Raw genomic sequence first — 17812 nt, 5'->3', positions numbered from 1 at the left:
CTCCCATCCCCCAATGCAGACTATCCCAGCCACATTCCCCTGTCAGCATTCAAAGACCACAGTAAGAACAGTCCCAGTTCGTCACAGATGCGTAGCCAGAATCAGCCAGAATCCACTGGAAGCTGCTTTACCAGTTTGTTGGGGCAGCCAGACTTATGGGGCCGGCTGCAGCTGGCATTCGGGGTGTGCGGGCGGGAGGGAGGAGGCAGCATGAATTGCATGTGAGAGATTCATTCGTTGTTTGTGTGACAGCACAAACTCCCCCTCATCCCAAAACCTGGTCCCCAAATGAGCAGACTGGAGCACATCACACTAAGCAAACTGGTGCCACGTGCAACAAAATAAACAGGTCCCATCTCGTGTCCTTTGTTGCACATTTCGATGGCGTGTGCCAGGTGCTGGCAGGTTGCAGGGTCGAGAAGCGTGCATGCGGGTGAACCGCCTGGGTGCTCTTTTCCAGAACTATACGGACGTGGAGCTGTTCCCTCTAATGCACCAGTTCCTGCCCCCTGTATCCCAGCCAGAGAGCTGGGACACAGAGAGCAGCTGCCTTGACAGTCGCTGAATGAATCCAGTTTGATCCTCTTCCCTGTGGGACAGATGCAGCAGCAGCGCAGTCTCGCTCCAGCCCATCCCACTCAGGTATCTCCTCACCCGGCCGTGACCTGTCGGGACACTGGCGGGAGCGGGGGTTCAGTCTCTGTAACCCCACGTGCTAAGCAGGGGTTAGTGATACCAAATGGAACTGAAAGTCCGAGGGGGGTGGGGAGAGGGGTTCCCACCGGGTGTGTGGGTTTGGTGAAAGGCGCCTACAAAACGTTGGGTCTGCCCAGTGTTTAAAGACAGAGCTGACTGGACTCAGCTGGAAGTCCTGGTTTCTTCTCAGTGATCCGTAGAGCTGAAAACACTGTGAAGTGGGTTTGCCTGGGCACCATAGAGCCGGTGCTGTGGTGAAAGACAGTACATGGGGGAGCAGCAGCGAGGTTCCCCCTAGCCAGGGAAGTCACTAAGAGCTGGACTCACTCCGGGCTGGAGGCTCCTTACAGCATGGCATTGCAGCTCCAGGCAGAGACGGCAGCATGGAGCAGCAGCGGTGCAGAGCAGAGGCAGAGGCATCCCTGGCCCACCCCTTCTCTCCCTGGGGCAGGAGGCGAACACCCCTCCCCCCCCCCCGAACCCCGCCTGAACTCTCAAACTCTGCTGAGCTAGGCCCGTAAACCGCGTAAGGGAACAGCAGAGGGAAAATGGGAGGGGTGTGCCAAAGGGACATTCGTCCATTAGACTCTCTCATCCCAAGCTGGGAAACTGAGGCAAGGGGCTGCTGCCCAATAGATTGTAGGGTGGGCGTTTCACTCACAGTTCACATACTGCTGAGTCACTCTTGTGGTGGTTTCCCCAGTTCATGCTGCGTTTCTTTCTCCTCTAAATAAAAGTTCTTGTGTGTTAGACTCAGACTCAGTGCTCATGACGGGGGAACAGCTGCCTGTTAGGGGCGTGCTGGTCAGTTTCCCAGATTTCTGGGAGGGGCGCTCCAGCTGGTTCTGCTTTGCAATGCTAAGAGGAATCCCGAGATCCTGATTCTCGTCCTTGTCACTGCCAATACCACCTGGCACAAGTGTTACACCCCCATCGCGTTCTGCACAACCCCCGTTCCTGCCATCTCCTCTGGCTTGATCCTCTCCATTTAGTGCGTCCTTCGTCTGGAAGGCCGATGATACGGTAATGCCGCAGAGTCCCACTGAGAAATTAAATCCCTGGCTCACACCTGCCCGGCTTCAGAAACGTTGGCGTTCTCGGCGAGGAGGGAGGGAGCCCAAGAAATCTGGTATCTGCGGTAAATAAAGGATGGGCAGACGTTCCGGAGGGGGCTCCCTCCCTGCCCACAGGCCAGGCTTGAGGCCAGCGGTTGAGAAAGCAAGATAAGCTGGGTGTGGAGTGGCGCTTTCCCCATAAAGGCATGGAGCCCCGGCTCTGGTTTCTGATGTGGAAGTGGGGGACGCTTCAGGTTGCTAACTCGCCCGCTCAGCTGCAGCGTCGGGATGGGTGAGTTTTATTGAAATGCCCAGTATTTCACACAGCCTGGAGATGTAGGGCCAGAGCCTGGTGGTGGGCACCAGAGCCCCAGGCGGTGTGGGCACGTGGGGGAGGTGCAGTGGCAGGGCATGCTATGTGGCCCCTGTGGGACACCATGTGCCCTGAGTGCCCGGGCACAGGAAGGAACGTGCCCAGACAGACGCAGTAACTACCGCATAGAGAGGGGCAGCCTGCACTCCTCTCAGTGCTGCCCCTCAGCCCGGGCAGGTGCACAAGGGGGAGGGGAGCCCTGGTGCATCCTCTGCTTTCCCGACCCTGCCTGGCCGAGGCACAAGGGATGGGGGCGCAGTGAGGTACATGCTGCTTTTCCTTTGAAACGGAGCAGCATTTCCCCCAGCAAGTGCATGCTGCAGCATGAGCCTGGCTAGCTAGGAGTCTGGCAGTGCCTCCTGGTGGGTAAAGAGTGCCCCCGGGGCCATGAGGTACCAGGAGCCTGGCAGGGATCCCCTGCCCAGCGCTCTGCTGGACCCTAGGCAGGAATCCTCCCGCCCTGCCCCAGGTACCTTTGGGCATTGGGGCCAAAGTACTTTAGAACACAAAGGAACTAGCATAAACCGTGTTTTAAAAATGGGGAAACTGAGGTATGGTGCAGTGTAATGAGTTTTCCAAGGTCACAGGTCGAACTCAGGCCCTCAGTGTCTTAGACTATTAAAGTGTGTGAACGGCTGCTAGCTGGCAGCTTCCCCGCTCCTCTGGGGCGTCGGGAGAAGGGGAGGCGTGTTTTCAAGGATGAGTGACTCCAGATTGGTATTTCACTTCCGTTCCAAACATGGTAGTTCTGGCTTGTCAGACTCACTGAAATCCTTCTCCTTTAAAGCTTTAACCCTTTGCCTGCCATGGGGTTACGCCTCTCTCCTCTCTCTCACAAGGATACCTGAGATTGCTGGCAGCGTGTCACAGTTACTTGGGCTGTGACATTGTCTGAAGAATTTGGGGTCCAGGCAGCTCCAAAAAGAAGGTGTTTCCAATGAAATCTGTCTGGGGATCATGTCTGGGCAAAGTGTTTCCATTGCAACAGTGTGTTTCGGTGTGTCGTTTACACGGTGTTCTCTCTCTCTCTCTCTCTAATTCATTTGCACATTTGTATCACGGTCACTTGTGGGGTTAGTTGTGGACTTTCTAACTTTGCAACACCACATGAATACAATGATGGCTGACAGAAAGCACGGTGCCGGACTCCAGTGCGGCTTTAGCCTGTTCTGGTTTGACACACACACACACACACCCTGCCCGGCCCACCCCGCCCCGCCCCACAAAAAGCTGCCATTTTGCAACTGTCATGGGCCGGCAGCAGCTATAATCAAACTTGGGACCTCTGGAGCTTCACACGTGAGCCTCTGCTGTAGGGTTCTCAACCTATTTCCCATTGGGGGCTGCATATGCCGTGCTCTGCGTTATGTGGGCTGTAGCTACACAAGATGTAATACCAGGGCCGTGATAGATATAGCTGGGGGGCGGGGGGGGTGAATGAGCCGGTTTCTGTCCAAGATAGGGTTACCATATTTTGTGCCTCGAAAAGGAGGACACTCCACGGGGCCCCGGCCCCGCCCCCCGTCCCCGCCCCCCGCCCCAACTCCGCCCCTTCCCCAAAGTCTCCACCCCCTCCCCTGCTTCCCGCGAACATTTGATTCGCGGGAAGCCTGAAGCAGGTAAGTGGGGTGTGGGGGGGAGGAGGCGCGGCCCAGGCTGGCCCCCTGGCGGCTCCAGCCTGGGTCGGCTCCGGCCCTGGGGTGCTGGCCCCGGCCGAGCACCCCCAGCCCGCCCAGCACTGCCGGCCCCTGGGCCCCCTGCCGAGCACCCCAGGCCTGGCCCCCGGGGGCCCGGCCCCCGGGTCCCCGGCCCAGCACCCCTGGCCCGCCCAGCACCCCTGGGCCCCTGGCCCACCCAGTACCGCCGGCCCCCGGCCGCCCGGCGCACCCCCCGGCACCGGCGGCCCGGCGCACCCCGCACTCCCCGGCGGCCCGGTGCACCTCGCACTCCCCGGTGGCCCGGCGCACCCCCCGGCCACCCGGCACCGCCAGCCCGGCGCACCCGCTGGCCCCGGGCCAGCCCCCGGCCCAGGATTTTCCTGGACATGTTCGGCTTTTTGGGATTTCCCCCCGGACGGGGATTTGAGTCCCAAAAAGCCGGACATGTCTGGGAAAATCCGGACATATGGTAACCCTAGGCCAAGAGTCTGGATTGCTCTGGGCTGCTGATCCCGGCAAGGTCATTGTGAATCCCTGCGCTGAGTGCTGAAGGTGGCCTGGGAAAAGCATGTGTGGGGAGGGGGAGGGGTGTCTATGTTAATCCCGGCTGAAATAAATGGCCATGCCCTTGCTAGGGCAGCGCTTACAGTGCACCCCTCAGGGACCCGGCTCCATTTTGAACTCTTTTTGGCCAGGACTGTGGCCCCTGGCGACTCTGCCCACTTTAAGCCTGGCCTGAGCTGGGCCCACAGAACAGCTGCAGTGTCAGCAGCGTGTCCCCCTCTGGGCTGCTGGGCTGCAGTGCAGGGGGCAGCATGCCTGGCGTGGGGCACACAGCAGCTCTGTGCCCTGGGCCCCTCTCACCTGGAGCTCATCTGAGGGGGGCCAGAGCCCTGCCGGAGGCTGCCCAGCTGCTGTCTCTGTGCGTGTGTGAGTGGGCACTGCCCTCCAGGCCATGGGTTGAGAACCACGGCATGAGCTACAGAACACATCTGTGTTAGCCCAGGCTGTAGCAGTCTCATCAATCTCTAGCTGCCACTGGAGGGGGACAGAGCACCACACCAAGCACCAGGGGGCACACACCCAGCCGCTGGTTTTGTTGTGCCATCGGTGACAGTTACTGTGGGACAAATGCAAATCATTGAAAATGGTGTGATTATATTGTGTTATTTTGACAACTAAAATATGCAGAATTTTAAAATTTTTGGTGCAGAATTCCCTCAGGAGTAGCCTCAGGGAACAAAGTTCAGGAGCCCCTGTCCTAGGGTAAGGATCTAGCTGAAGCAATCTCAGACCCAATCTCAGTGAGTCTCTTGGCGAGCTCCTGGAGGACGGGTGAGGGCGCAGGGGACGGGCGAAGGGCAAACACAGCACCTGTCTGGAACAAGGGGAACAAGGAGGACTTGGGAATTCCAGACCGGTCAGCCCAACTTCGAGGCCTGGGAAGATACTGGACTAACATAGGGAATAAACCCTTTGTAAGCCCCTGGAGGGGAACAGGCTGATGAGCAGGGCTGTGGGGCTACATTGTATTGTGCCACAGCCTGGGTCTTTCCCCACCTGCCTTCTCCCCCCACCCCACCCCACATGCTCCAGGCTACTCAGCCCTCAGTATGACTGGTGAATACATTCTTTGGAAAGGTGGAGGTCTGAGTAAAACTGCCTGAGTGGTGGGGGGGGTCGGAGAGTGAGCCCCCCTCCCCACTCACACCCTGCAGCAGCATCTCCTGTCCTGCATGACTGGGCCCCCGTTCCAGTCCACTGGCTCTTGCGACTCAAAGACTTGCTGTGGCAGGTTACTCTGAATGGAGGAGGGGGCGTAGCCATCTGACCACCTTAAGAAGGCAAAGGTGGGGTCCCCCGCCCTGAGTAACACTCCAAAGTGCAGATGGGATGCTGCTGCCAGGGCCAAAGGGGTGAGGGTCCTGGGGTGGGGGTGTTCCTGCGGGAGCCATAGAGGAGTGGAGCAATTGAGGAAGGAAGAAGGGGGTTGGTGCAGCTGGGAGCTGGGGGGCTTTGAGCTGCTCTATAGGGTAAATGGATATGGGTGTTGGGGGCAGCAGAAGAGCCTTGGGGGCACAAGGGGTGGTGGAGTGGCAGGGGGTACAGGGCAGGGGTGAAGAAGGGGGTGGGGGAAGGAAGTGGTTGAGGATGATGAGGAGTGGCAGGTTAAGAGGTGAGGTTATTGGGGAATGGGGCAGGGGAGGGGGTGGGGGCTGTGGGACATTGGCGAGTGGAGGGAGGGTCTGGGCAGGGTGATGTTTTTTCAGGGTGTTTCAGGGGCTGTGCAATGGGGTGAGTTTATTTGGGAGCTGGGGGTTGGAGTGGTGAGGAGGGGGGGATGAGTGGGCACTGTGACAGGTTTGTTGGGTTTGGGTTTATTTGTGGGATTTGGGGGGATTATTTGGAGATGGTGTAGGAGGGGGTCAGATGTATTTAAGTGGGAGTGGGTGGAGGGTTGGGGGTTGGATGGGGCTGTGGGAGGCAGTTTGAGGGGATGTGGGTGAGATTGTGAAGGGTGGGTTAGGAGACTATGGCATGGGTTAGGTGGGGGGGGGTTAAGCACTATGGCAGAGGATGGGGGCAATGGTGGGGCTGTGGGGGGCAGGTGTGAGTGCTATGGCAAGGGACGGGTGCTGCAGTGGAGCTGTTGGGGGCAAGTGTGAGTGCTGTGGCGGGCATGGGGGCTGTGGGAGGGTGGGTTTGAAGGCTGTGGCAGGATTGCGGAGGTTGGGCAGGGTGGGGGGGGGGGGGGGCTGGGTTGGGGGTGGGTTTGAGGGCTATGGCAGGAGATGGAGGGCTGTGGTGAGTAGGTTTGAGCGCTGTGATAGGGACGGGGGACTGTGGTGGGTGGGTTTGAGGGCTGTGACAGGGCATGGGGGGCTGTGGTGGGGCTATGGGGGTGGGTTTGAGCACTGTGATAGGGGACGGTGGGGCTGTGGTGGGGCTGTGGGGGATGGGTTTGATGAGCACTGTGGCAGGGGACGGGGGGCTGTGGGGGACGGGTTTGAGCGCTGTGGCAGGGGGCTGTGGTGGGGCTGTGGTGGGTGGGTTTGAATGCTATGGCAGGGCACAGGGTGGGCTGTGGTGATGCTGTGGAGGATGGGTTTGAGCGCTGTGGCAGGGAACGAGGCGGCTGTGGGGGATGGGTTTGAGGGCTATGGCGGGGTCGGGGGGCTGTGGTGGAGCTGTGGGGGATGGGTTTGAGCGCTGTGATAGGGGACGGGGGGCTGTGGTGGGTGGGTTTAAGGGCTGTGGCAGGGAATGGGGGGCTGTGGTGGGTCTGTGGGGGATGGTTTGAGTGCTATGGCAGGTGTAATAAATGAAGAGGGGGTGTAGCTCCCTTTTATGGACACCAAGCCAGCCAGTTAGCTATAAAGTCCCTCTTGGTGGCTGTTCTCTGCATGCTTTACCTGTAAAGGGTTAAAAAAGTCCCCAGGTAAAAGAAAGGGAGTGGGCACCTGACCAAAAAGAGCCAATGGGAAGGCTAGAACTTTTTAAAATGGGGAAAAATCTTCCCCTTTGTGTATGTTGTTGTTCTCCGGGGAAGATGTATTTTCTTTCTTTTTGTTTTTAAATAAAATGTACCTATTTTAAGAACAGGATTAGATTTTTGGTTTCCTAAGAGGTTTAATTAGCTGGGGGCAACAGCTAATTTCCTTTGTTTTCTTTCTCAGCTCTTCCCCTGATGGGGGGTGAAAGGGTTGAGGGTACCCCACAGGGAGGAATTCCCAAGTGCAGCTTCCTGGGTTCCAAAAAGGGGGCGTTTGCATTTGGGTGGTGGCAGCATCTACCCATCCAAGGTCAGAGAGAAGCTCTATGATTGATTGTTTAAAAAGTGTGAATTGGGAGTGCTTTGTTGCAGGTGGGCCCTGAGTGGGCCTGACTGTTATGAAAAGGCAGTCAGCGACAAACAGCAGCAGAGAGGCTAACAGAGGAAGTTTGACTGGGAACTTGCCTGGGAAGAGCCCACTGGGGCTTTCAACTTGCAGGTTCCTCTGAGTAGTTGCTGCAACAGCTGAGGAAGCTCTTAGACGGAAGGTAATATGGATGGTGAGTGTCAAGGCTGCTTCCCCACTTTGAACTTTAGGGTACAAATGCGGGGGCCTGCATGAAGACTTCTAAGCTTAAATACCAGCTTAGATCTGGTCTGCAGCCACCATTCCCAAATGGATTCCCTTCCCTGGGGGAAGCCTTGAGAAACCTTTCACCAATTCCCTGGTGAATACAGATCCAACCCCCTTGGATCTAAAAACAAGGAAAAATCAATCAGGTTCTTAAGAAGGTTTTTAATTAAAGAAAAAGGTAAAAATCATCTCTGTAAAATCAGTATAGAAAATAACTTTACAGGGTAATCAAACTTAAAGAGCTCAGAGGACCCTCCTCTAGTCTCAGGTTCAAAGTACAGCAAACAGAGATAAACACTCTAGCAAAAGGTACATTTACAAGTTGAGAAAACAAAGTAAAAACTAACACGCCTTGCCTGGCTGTTTACTTACAAGTTTGAAATATGAGAGACTTGTTTAGAAAGATGTGGAGAACCTGGATTGATGTCTGGTCCCTCTCAGTCCCAAGAGCGAACGACTTCCCAAACAAAAGCCTTCCCCCCCCCCCCCCATTTGAAAGTATCTTGTCCCCTTATTGGTTCTTTGGGTCAGATGCCAGCCAGGTTACCTGAGCTTCTTAACCCTTTACAGGGAAAAGGATTTTGGAGTCTCTGGCCAGGAGGGATTTTACAGTACTGTACACAGGACAGCTGTTACCCTTCCCTTTATAGTTATGACACTCCCCTCAAATCACAGATAGTGTTGGACAGCTGGTTCCACACTGGCTGTGATTTCTTCCTGGAGCTCTAGGAGAAAACAGAGTTAATAAGACACATGCACCTTTAGACATACTACTGATTATATAAAAACTAACAATATGTTCCACATTCCAAGAACAATTTTTAACCAGTTGATCCTGGGAAACTTTCCCAGGAGAGTGCATCAGCCACTTTGTTAGAAGCTCCCGAAATGTGTTGTATTTCAAAATCAAAATCTTGGAGAGCTAAACTCCACCGAAGAAGTTTTTTGTTATTCCCCTTGGCGGTATGAAGCCACTGTAGCGCAGCATGGTCTGTTTGTAGTTGGAAACGCCGTCCCCAAACATATGGGCGTAGCTTTTCCAGCGCGTACACAATGGCATAGCATTCCTTTTCGCTGATTGACCAGTGGCTTTCCCTCTCAGACAGTTTCTTGCTGAGAAACACAACAGGATGGAAGTCTTGATCCGGTCCTTCCTGCATTAAAACTGCTCCTACGCCCTGCTCGGACGCATCTGTGGTTACTAGGAACGGTTTGTCAAAGTCTGGGGCCCTTAGCACAGGGTCAGACATGAGTGTTGCCTTAAGCTGGTGAAAGGCCTTTTGACACTCATCAGTCCACTGAACTGCATTTGGCTGTTTCTTTCTGGTTAGGTCTGTCAGCGGGGCGGCGATTTGGCTGTAGTGTGGTACAAATCGCCTATAATATCCAGCCAAGCCTAAGAAGGATTGGACCTGTTTCTTTGACTTTGGAACCGGCCACTTTTGGATAGCATCCACTTTGGCCTGTAGGGGATTTATAGTTCCTTGACCCACCTGGTGCCCCAGGTAAGTCACTCTGTTTTGGCCTATTTGACACTTTTTAGCCTTAACAGTTAGTCCTGCCTGCCGGATGCGCTCGAAGACTTTTTCCAGGTGCTCCAGGTGTTCTGTCCATGAATCAGAAAAAATGGCCACATCATCGAGGTAGGCAACTGCAGATTCTCCCAATCCCGCTAGGAGACCATCTACAAGTCTTTGGAAGGTGGCGGGTGCATTTCGCAACCCGAAAGGGAGTACATTGAATTCATACACCCCTGCCTGGGTGACGAAGGCTGACCTTTCCTTAGCGGGTTCATCTAGTGGTACTTGCCAGTACCCTTTGGTTAAGTCTAAAGTAGAGATGAATTGGGCATGTCCCAATTTCTCCAATAGCTCATCTGTGCGTGGCATTGGATAGTTGTCAGGACGAGTTACAGCATTTAGCTTACGGTAGTCCATGCAAAAGCGTATTTCCCCATCTGGTTTGGGAACTAGAACCACTGGAGATGCCCATGCACTATTAGAGGGGCGGATTATACCCATCTGTAGCATGTCCTGGATCTCCCTCTCAATAGCAGTTTGGGCATGAGGTGACTCCCGGTAGGGTGGGATTCTAATTGGGTGAGCATTACCTGTGTCAATGCAGTGGTATACCCGTTCGGTCAGTCCTGGGGTGGCTGAGAACATCGGCGCGAAGCTAGTGCACAGCTCCTTGATCTGCTGTCACTGCAGACGTCCAAGGGTCGCAGAGAGGTTCACCTCTTCCACGCCACCATTACTTTTTCCTTCATAGTAGACACCTTCAGGCCACTCGGCGTCATCTGTTTCCTGGGCTGTAAACTGGAAAACCTTTAATTCTCTGGAATAAAAGGGCTTAAGAGAATTAACATGGTATACCTTAGGCTTTATGTTGGAGGTGGGGGAGGCTATGAGACAGTTAACAGCTCCTAGGCACTCCTGGACCGTGAATGGTCCTTCCCACGACGCTTCCATTTTATGGGCCTGGAACGCCTTTAAGACCATGACTTGGTCTCCTACTTTGAAGGACCGTTCTCTGGAATGTTTATCATACCAGGCGTTTTGCTCTTCCTGAGCTTCCTTTAGGTTTTCTTTAGCAAGGGCTAAAGAGTGTCGGAGGGTGCTTTGTAGGTTGCTTACAAAGTCTAGAATGTTAGTTCCTGGAGAAGGCGTAAACCCCTCCCATTGCTGCTTCACCAACTGTAATGGCCCCTTAACCTTGCGGCCATACACAAGTTCAAATGGTGAAAACCTAAACTGGGATGTGGTACAGCCCTGTAGGCGAAAAGCAACTGCTGCAACACGAGGTCCACGAGGGAGTGGCTGGAGAGGGGCTTTGACCTGGTCTTGGGGCTTTCCCACTCATTGGTACACCTCACAAGACCGGACATAATTAGCAACATCCTTGCCCATTCCCTCCCAGTGGAAGGACTTCCCCAACCGGTCTTTGGTTCTGTTCACCCCAGAATGGCCACTGGGGTGCTCATGGGCTAAGCTCAAGAGCTTTACCCGGTACTTAGTGGGAACTACCAACTGTCTTTGAGGATGCCAGTCTTCCTGGTGTCCACCAGAAAGAGTCTCCTTGTATAAAAGTCCTTGTTCTACAACAAACCGGGATCGGTTAGAAGAGCTGAGAGGCAGTGGGGTGCTCCGTGCCGCCACCCAAGCTTTCTGAAGGCTGTCATCTGCTTCCTGCTTGGCCTGGAACTGTTCCCTTGATGCTGGAGACATCAGTTCCTCCTTGGACTGTGGACTTGGGCTTGGTCCCTCTGGAAGCGATGCAGGTGCTGGGGCTGTTTCTGTTGACTGTGAACCGCTGTCTGCTGGTGCACTATGTGGTATTTCAGGCTCTGGCTGAGCCTCTTGGGTAGGGTTATCTGCTGCTTCTGCCAGTTCAGGCTCGCTGGTGCCCTCTGGTGTTGGAGTTGTAGACGGGTTTGCAAGTGGTTCTGGGACTGGCTTTGGCTGGGTCTCTGGGATTGGATCCACTATGGCTGTTGCAGTTGTTGGCAGGGGATCCGGTTCCACCACCTCTGTCTGGGTCTCTGGTAACACACACGGGGCCCTGGTGGACGGCTCAGGAACAGGGATGGGGGTGAAAGCTTGTTTAGCCTGGCTGCGGGTGACCATTCCCACCCTCTTTGCTAGCTTCACATGGTTGGCCAAGTCTTCCCCCAGTAGCATGGGAATGGGATAATTGTCATAGACTGCAGAAGTCCACATTCCTGACCAGCCCTTGTATAGGACAGGCAACTTGGCTGTAGGTAGGGTTAAAGAGTGTGACATGAAGGGGTGAATTGTCACCGGAGCCTCTGGGTTGATGAGTTTGGGGTCCACTAGGGATTGGTGGATAGTTGACACTTGTGCCCCAATGTCCCTCCACGCGATAACCTTCTTTCCGCCCACTCTCAAGGTCTCCCTTCACTCCGAGGGTATTTGAGAGGAATCTGGGCCTGGGGATCTTTGGTGTGATTGTGGTGTAATGAACTGTAGTCGGTTGGGGTTCTTGGGGCACTGGGCCTTTATATGTCCCAGTTCATTACATTTAAAACATCGTCCTGCTAAGGTATCACTGGGTCGAGGTTGGTTGGTAGAGACTGGTGTGGTGAGGTGAGAAGGCGTCTGGGGTTTCCCTTGGGATGTAGGGGGGGCCTTGGGTTGTCCCTGGTGGTAGGGTTTTGTTTCGGGTTGCCCCTTCTGATATTCGCTCCAACTGCTATTAGTTTTTTCTTTTCTGTCACCTCCACCCATTTGGCTCCGATCTCCCCCGCCTCAGTAACAGTTTTGGGTTTCCCATCTAGGATGTACCTTTCTATTTCCTCAGGAACACCCTCTAAAAACTGCTCCATTTTCACTAGGAAAAACAAATCTTCCAGAGATTTAACATTTGCTCCTGAGACCCAGGCATCACAATTTTTGTCAATGTGGTAGGCATGCCGGGTAAATGACACGTCTGGTTTCCACCTTAGGGCTCTGAACCGCCGACGGGCATGCTCGGGTGTTAACCCCATTCTGATTCTGGCCTTGTTCTTAAAAAGTTCATAACTGTTCATGTGTTCCTTAGACATTTCAGCCGCCACCTCTGCTAAGGGTCCACTGAGCTGCGGCCTCAGCTCTACCATGTACTGGTTTGTAGAGATGCTGTACCCAAGGCAGGCCCTTTCAAAATTTTCTAAGAAGGCCTCAGTATCATCGCCTGCCTTGTAGCTGGGGAATTTTCTGGGATGGGGAGCAGTACCTGGAGAGGGGTTGGCTGGTATATTTTGTCTAGCCCTTGCTAACTCCAGTTAATGTTTCATCTCTTTTTCTTTCTGCTCCATAGCTCTTTTGTGGGCATCCTCTTTGGCTTTTTCTTCTTTTTCCCTCTCCTCCATAGCTCTTTTGTGTGCAGCCTTTTTGTTCTCCACAGCCTGGAATTTGGCTAACTCTAGTTCCTGTTGCATAGTTTTTTTTCCTTTGCCTGACATTTCCCCCCTGGTCTACCTTAGCTATGGGGGGGGGGGGGGAATAGCTTGGAATCTTTGGTTACTGTAATGTGACTCTTTAGAAAAAAAACAAGTAAAACAGGTTTTTGTGACTTGTCTTGGCAATATGTTGATGACCCTCCAGTGATCACAGTTGGAGCTTCCCTTCTAACAAAAAGCCCTCTGTTAGAAGCTCTTATCTGTTTGCCTTCAGGGTATCTCTCCTTCACTGCTTCCCCAGCGTCAAAAAGGAGGGGGAAAAAATCTGGCTTTTGGTTCCTAAAAAATCCCTCACCACTGCTCACCATGTCAAGGTTCCTTCCCCACTCTGAACTTTAGGGTACAGATGTGGGGGACCTGCATGAGAAGCTCTAAGCTCAATTAACAGCTTAGATCTAGTCTGGCTGCCACCACTCCCAAGCACTAGTTCCCTTCCCTGGGTAGCCTTGAGAGATTCTTCACCAATTCCCTGGTGAACACAGATCCAAACCCCTTGGATCTTAAAACAAGGAGAAATTAACCATCCCCCCTCCTTTCTCCCACCAACACCTGGTGGATCCAGATCCAACCCCTTTGGGTCTAAAAACAAGGAAAAATCAATCAGGTATAAAAAAAGGCTTTTAATTAAAGAAAAGAAAAGTAAAAGAAAACCCTCTGGGAGAGATTAGCATACCAGCTATTCTCACAGACAACAGATTCCAAACACAGAGGATGTTCCCTTGGGCAAAACTTAGTTACACAAAAAAATACCCAAATACCCAATTTGATGATTCCTTTAATTGCACAAGACAGGTTACAAAGAAATAAACACAAACCTATTTATTTCCTTCACTAATACTCACTACTTAATAAGAGGCTGAATTCTGGAGCTTTTCCCTTCGGTCAAAAGTGAAACTGCACAGACAAAGGGAACTTCCCTCCTTCCCTTTGAACCATCTTGTCCTCCCATTGGTTCCTCTGGTCAGGTGTCAGCTAGGCTAGGTGAACTTCTTAACCCTTTACAGGTAAAAGAGGCATTATCTGTTTATGACAACAAGTTATGAGCTTTCTTATAGATATCTTGCACATTGCTTTTTATGGATAAATATCCTGCAAGACCTGTGTTTGGTGTAGTGAGTTTGCAGATTCCCTCAGACCTGACAAAGAACCGGGGGACAATTTGCCTATGAGCCTCTGTCTCCACTCTGTCCACTATTTACAGAAAATGTTTACCCAAAATTTAATGAAGTGCATATAACTATATAACACATTTGCACTCACCTCAGATTACTTTACAGCACTGTTAATCTGCCACAGCTGTAAAACCAATGGAGTTTTACACTGGTCATCTAGAGCAGACATACACAAATGCACATCAAGAGAGCAGGTGGAGAGGGTCAGGAGTGCATATTGTTGGTTGGGACTGGGGGGGCAGGGGAGCTATCTGCAGGTCGTGTGCATTTCAGGCTCCTGGGAGAGGAATGTGTGGAAGAAAGCTATGCTGTCTATATGAGCTAGCAGTCAGTGTGCTCTCATTACTAATGCCTCACCTCCAAGAGATGGTGGCCCACTTCCAGGTCAGAAAGGGGGGGTTCAAATAAGATCTGGAAAAACAAAATCAAAAGGCTTATCAGCTGTTCTGACCCCTTGGATAGATCTCTTCACCCTGCTAAAGGGAAGTGCTTGAAACCCCTGCCATCATCTGAGTCTGTAAAAAAGCAGGCTGGACACAGCAGTACTGAACAGACTGCAGGACGGGGGTTCTCAACCTTTTTCTTTCCAAGGCTCCTCCAACATGCTATAAAAACTCTACGGCCCACCTGGGCCACAACAACTGGTTTTCTGCATATAAAAGCCAGGGACGGCATTAGGGGGTAGCAAGTAGGGCAATTGCCTGGGTCCCATGCCACGAGGGGCACCACGTTGGGGACCCCTGATATACAGGGTTTGTAGTTTTGTTCAATGGTTTTCAGCACCTCCACTAGAAAACTGATTCCAGCGCCCCTGTTCAAAAGCCCCAGTTCTGGCTGGCGAAGAATTCCCTGGGCGCAGGAACTGAAGAAGGTGGTGATAAGGCTGTTTCCCAAGGACTCCCTCTCAAGCCTTGGGGGGGTGTCGGGGATGGGAGGGGCGTGTCAGGGGCTGGGCTGCACCATGCAGTCCTGTGCAGATTTTGGGCAGTGCTGCAGCCCACAAGGCAGCCTCGAGAAGCTGCCATAATTTAGGAAACATCTTCCCTCCCCCTCCCCCTCCACCATCTAAATTATGCTGGGGCCACTCCAGCCTCCAGATTAGTCAGGAGGACACAAAGGTGGTTTAAAGACACCTTAAGCCCCCTGCATCCTGCCTGTAGTTAGAACAAAGCTAGCTTGGGTATGTCTGCATGCGCTGCAATCACACTTCTCACTCAGGGCTGATCTACACTGGGGGAGGGATCGATCCAAGATATGCAACTTCAGCTACGCGAATAGCATAGCTGAAGTCGAAGTATCTTGGATCGAATTACCTGGGGTCCAGACAGCGTTGGATCGACGGCCGCAGCTACCCCGTCGACTGCGCTACCGCCGCTCGCTCTGGTGGAGTTCCGGAGTTGACGGTGACCGTGTTCGGGGATCGATATATTGCGTCTTAACAAGATGCGATATATCGATCCCGGATAAATCGATTGCTACCTGCTGATACGGCTGGTAGTGAAGACGTACCCTCAGCTGCAGTGTGGACAGACCCTGAGAGGCTCAGCACAAAAATGTCACTCTTCGATTTTCACTTGGCCTGTCCACACGTGTTTAATTGCAATGACTGATTTACATGTTTGGTAAAGGAAACCTTTCTTCAGGATTGCACATCCACCTCTTCCAGTAAGGTGTCAGGGCTCACAGTGAACTTCACTGCAACTAACAAAACCAGGGGAGACTAAATTTGATACCCTGGATATTACTAAAGGCTTGTCTACACTAGAAAGTTGTATGGCTTTTATTGTACCGGTACAATTACAGCCATACAACTCCACACTATGGGCTCAGTTATATCAGTATATACAGGAGGAGCTTATATGGGTATAGCTACTCCTGATACCCATATCAAGCACCTTTATACCAGCATAATGACATCCACTCTAGGGCTTTTACCGGTGTAACTATTTAGCTCTAAAATCACTCCCCTAAATTAAATCGTTCAATTGGTACAAAAATGGTGCCTAGGCCAGAAAGCAAGGCAAAGGGGAGGGGTGTAATCTTAAAATAACCCAACCGTTCAGACCTTCTTTATAGATCATAAAAAGAGCTAATGCTTCTACAGTGTTTTGAGCATATAAAGTGCTATCAAACACCAAGTGTTAGGATTTTTAAAAGAGCACATGAATAAAACAAGCCTTTGAGTAATCCCATATTCTGAACCAATTCCAGGCTGGGTAGTTGTATTCTGCCCACCTAAAATTCCCTTTCCAGTTGGCTAATGGTGAGCCCTGCACCTTGTGTCATCATTTATATGTACATCAGTGCAAAGACCTACCACTCTGACTTGGGAACATTTTCCACCCCTTTTGCATGTGGTTTTTCTCTTGGACTGACCCACATTCCCCCATCCCAAGATAAGGAGCAGGGCTAATCATGGAAGAACAGTGTCAGGGGAGGCAAAGGGCCTGATTCTGCTCTCATGTTTGGTGTAAAACAGGAGTAACTCGATGGACGCCAATGTTGGGACTCTAGTGTAAATGAGACCAGAATCGATCTCTGTGGTTGCCTGGTAAATTTCATTCCCCATTCAGGGCAATTGCTTCCTCCGCCTATTGGCATAAGTGCTTTGCTCATTAAAATAGGACAAAAGGAAAGGGGAAAGAAATGGTGACTGATAGAATATGAAGCTTAAGCCTCGAAAGCAGGAAGGTCACATCAAGCCTGGGACGATAAGAGCCAAGGTCAGCGAAGAGCAGGGCACTTGGTGCCAAGGTCACTCAGAGAAAGAAAATGAGATTGACACTCATCTCTTGCTGTTCTGGATACATATTACTATCTCTCCTTTCCAGTTCCCCTTCCTGCCAACCTCTCTCTCTCTCTCTCTCTCTCTCTCTCTCTCACACACACACACACACACACACACACACACACACACACACACACACACACACACACACACACACACACACACACACACTCTCTCTCTCTCTCTGTGTCTCATTAAGAAAGAGCTCATCTGCATGGGTCAACTTTCCTCTCATTCAGACTGATGCAACTCCACTGAGTTAATGCTGATCTACAACAGTGTAAGTGAGGAAAATCATGCCCCAAATCTGCTAACAACAAGAGGCAAACCCTCAGCTGGTGCCATAGCTCCATTGGATCTGCCCCCAAATAGCTTTTCTGGAGGAATGGGAAAGGTCGTTAAATGTGGAATAGCAGCTCCACAGTCATTTTTGTTAAGATTAGCACTGCTGTCATGGCAGCCACCCAGGAGGGATGGAAAAGAACAGAAGCTTCTGTCTCAGATGCTGCAGGCAGGACATAAGGACAGTTCACGCTCTTGGCCTCTGGATCCTGACTCACGCAATGGGCTTGGGAGAACATCTCACTCTAGCTTTCTCATTCCCAGAGAGATGCTGCTCATGTTGCTTCAGCCTGTGGTGCCGAGTACAGTGTATAACAGCGCTGAGTCATTTTTAAGGCTGGCCAGACTTGGAACAGAATAGAGAGAAAGAAAAAAAGATAGGCTAGTATAGAGAAGTGGAGTGAAATGATGCACCAAGATAGAGGCAGCAGGAATCTAAAACGTCAGTGTGACGAAGTGGGGATTTTCCCTTGTTATGTTGTATGTGGGTCTTACTGTTGAGCCTATGTGAATTTTACTGTTTGCATGAATACTGTGTGTGCCTCAGTTTCCCTGCATGCTGCACTAATACCTCGGTGGTGGAAATAGGGATGTGTGACTTTGGCTGAGACCTCTGGGGCAGGTGAGGCTGCTCCAGCTGC

Source organism: Trachemys scripta, chromosome 18 (genome assembly GCF_013100865.1).
Source record: "Trachemys scripta elegans isolate TJP31775 chromosome 18, CAS_Tse_1.0, whole genome shotgun sequence".
Taxonomy (NCBI): Eukaryota; Metazoa; Chordata; order Testudines; family Emydidae; genus Trachemys; species Trachemys scripta.
This window is presented reverse-complemented; position numbering follows the sequence as displayed.